General features: G+C 61.5%; 1 protein-coding gene across 1 annotated transcript in view; it reads left to right on the top strand.

Moving 5' to 3' along the window:
* Window positions 1-294: 294 nt before the first annotated feature.
* Window positions 295-2,895, top strand: part of LOC136375080 (speckle-type POZ protein) — an 8,370-nt gene continuing 5,769 nt past the window's right edge. Inside the window, exon 1 of the mRNA XM_066340446.1 lies at window positions 295-568. The gene's annotated coding sequence lies outside the window, so the exon portion shown is untranslated. The remainder of the gene's footprint in view (window positions 569-2,895) is intronic.

Raw genomic sequence — 2,895 nt, 5'->3', positions numbered from 1 at the left:
GACACCGAGGGACACGGCGCACACGAGGATCCATGAGCGGGGCGGCAGGACGAGCAGGGCCACACGCCTGCCACAAAGTGATCCATTTCTGAAAGCGCAGGACGGAGGCGAGCTGCCACAAAGTGGGGCGTGCCCTGACGCATGCGCAGGAGCCGCCCGGGCCGCGCGCGCTCGCGGCGGGGGGAGAGGTCTCGCGCGACGGGCGCGCGGCTCTAAAGGGCGGTGGGCGTGGCCGGCGGCGCCAGCCCCGCAGTGCGCGTGCGCGGCCGCGAGGGGAGCGCTGGGCAGCGCCATATCCCGGCCCCCCCCGCCCCGGCACCGCGCGCATGCGCGCTGAGCTGCTGCGGGCACCTGCGCAATAGTGATCCCCGGGTCGCGCTCGGCGGAGACCGGCCCGGGAGGACATGCTGCCAAATAGTGATCCCTAGCCGCTGGTGGTCTCCTGAGGGGGCTGCGGGCTCCGGGGGCCGTCCCCACACACCGCACCTGCCCGGGCAGCGCTCCCCGCCTCCCTCCGGCCTCCCCAGCAGCGCCGCACCGCCGGCGGGGCCGCTCCTCGGGCCGCGAGGTGAGAGCGGAGGGGAAGGAGCTGAGAGGGGAGAGGTGGTGTGTGTGTGTGTGTGGGGGGGGAGAGCGCAGGGCCTGAGGGACGAGGTCGGGAGAAGGGGCGGCGGAGGGGAAAGTTGGGGGAAAAGCTGGAGCGGGGATTCCTGGAGCTGGGCAGGCTGCGGGCCGGGGGCTGTGTGTGCCCGGAGCCGACACGAGCGGCAGGAGGGAATCGGGCCGGAGTGGGAGCTGCCGTGAGCAGAGGCAGGCGCCGAGCGGTGACAGGCTGTGGCCCGGCCGGGCCCTCGGCGCTGTGGCAGCAGCCAGGCTGTGCTCGGTGGCAGTGAGAGCCCCGGATCGCAGGGCCCAGCGCCGGGGCCTGTGCTGCTGTTCGGAGGAAATGGTGCATCATCCTGCGGTGTGCAAAGGGAAATAATCCCCTCTCCCGGGGAGCTGGCGCCGGGCGGCGTTCCCCGTGTTCCCGAGGGAAACCGGGGGCAGAGGGAGGTCTGACAGAGTTCTTGGAGGGGCAGGAGAAGCTCAGCTCTGATGGGACTCGGCTCCGAGTCAGCGCTGCCCCGTGTTTGTGTTGTGGCTCTAGAGCATCGTCCTGGCGTGAGCAAAAGAAACACTTCTCCCTCATTTCCTCTCTTTTATTATTTTTTTTTTCCCACTTCGCCTTTGGAGTTCTGAGTGGCGCCTTGTCGGGAAGCCCTCTGAGAGTCTGAAGAATGACACTTATTTATACTTTATAAAACAGAACTCCCGAGCCCAGATGGTTTAAGCAAAGCATCCACCTGATTTCTCTCCCAGTGACATTTTTCCAACCAGCTGCCCTCAACGATTTGGTGTCAATTTATCCCTTGTTTTGTTGTGACCTGAAGAAAAAGCAGATAGTGTGGGGTTTTTTTTTCCCCCTTTTTGGTACTTTTGTTACGTTTGGGGTTGAGCAGCAGAATGCTCGGAGGGTGTCACCCTGTCCCTGCATCAGCAGGGGACAGTGACACCGAGCTGTGCCCCTCCGATGGAAACTCCACATTTGACAGCCGGACTGGTGCGGAGTTACTGTCACAAATCCATCCCTTTTCTCCCCAAAACCTCGCTGTTTGGGCACCGACACGGGGGTTAAAGTGAGGCCCTCACTGCCCACACCGGAGCGATTTAAACCCCCGTTGTTTTTGTGCCCTGCTTACTCCCATTTCCTGCCGCTTCCCTGTGCAGAGGCTCCGGGCTGGCAGAGAAATAAGTGTTAAAGGCAGTGAGGTGAGCGGCTCCTGTCCCAGTTTGCTCTGGGGTTAATCCCGGACTGCAGCTCGGCCTCTCCTGGCCACGGGCTGCGGGCTCAGCCTCTTCCCAGCGGGATTTTTGGGGACACCAGCGAGGGGCAGGTCCCAGCCTCACTGCTGGCGTTTCGCTTTGAGGTTTGCTGCTCTCCTGGGAACTCGGCATCATCCCAATCCCCAGGGTTCTCCCTGCCAGCTTTGGGCTGGGGGAATCCCACGGGAATTCTGCGGGATCCCTGCTGCCCACCCGGCTGGATCTGCTGGATCTGCCTTGGAGGGTTATGTAAGACTCCTCCCGGCAGAGCGAGGCTGGGCTTTGCTGCTCGGTGCACGGTGGAAACACAGCAAAAAAAAAACACCCAAAAAAACCTGTCAGGAAATGGAGAAAGCCCAAAATAAACAAAACAGGAACGGCCAAAAAAAAAAAAAACCAAACCAAACCCTTTCAGCGAGAGAGCTGCTCCTTCATTCTCAGTCCAGGAGCTGCTGCTTGGAGCTGGAATAAAAACCGTGTGGCCAGGTCCAGAAACACCTGCCCGGGCAGAAAACTGCTGGGAACTCAGGTGGTTGTACCCCCGAAGAGACAGAGGAGCCCTCGGTGCTCAGGAGCTGCTCTGGAGATCACTGAGCTCCTCTTTTTGTTGTTGTTTTGGTGCTTTGAAATGTCCTGTGGGTGTGGGAGGAAGGAGCTGGGCGATAATGGAGTGTTGAGCTCTCTGCTGAGCCCCCCAGGGCTGCGGCAGGAGGGATTTGGGCCGGATTTTAGGGATTTAGGGTGGATTTTAGGGAGAAGTTCTTTGCCCAGAGGGAATGAGCACGTTCCCAGGAGCTCCAGGGACGGGATTTGGGGTGTCCTGAGCAGGGCCAGGAGCTCTGGGGGATCCCGGGGGGTTGCTGCTGGTCCATGGGAGGTTCTGGAAGTCTCTGTGCTGCCGAGGAGGACACTGAGCAGGGATGAGCTGGGATTAGAGGGGCTGGGGGTTGTTTCAGGGTTTTCCCTCTGTGTTTTTAGGGCTGGAAAAGCACCCGAGCACCGATTCCTGGGAATCCCTGGGAATCCCTGGCT

The sequence above is a fragment of the Sylvia atricapilla genome, unplaced genomic scaffold (genome assembly GCF_009819655.1).
Source record: "Sylvia atricapilla isolate bSylAtr1 unplaced genomic scaffold, bSylAtr1.pri scaffold_85_arrow_ctg1, whole genome shotgun sequence".
In the NCBI taxonomy this organism is placed as follows: Eukaryota; Metazoa; Chordata; class Aves; order Passeriformes; family Sylviidae; genus Sylvia; species Sylvia atricapilla.
This window is presented reverse-complemented; position numbering and strand designations above follow the sequence as displayed.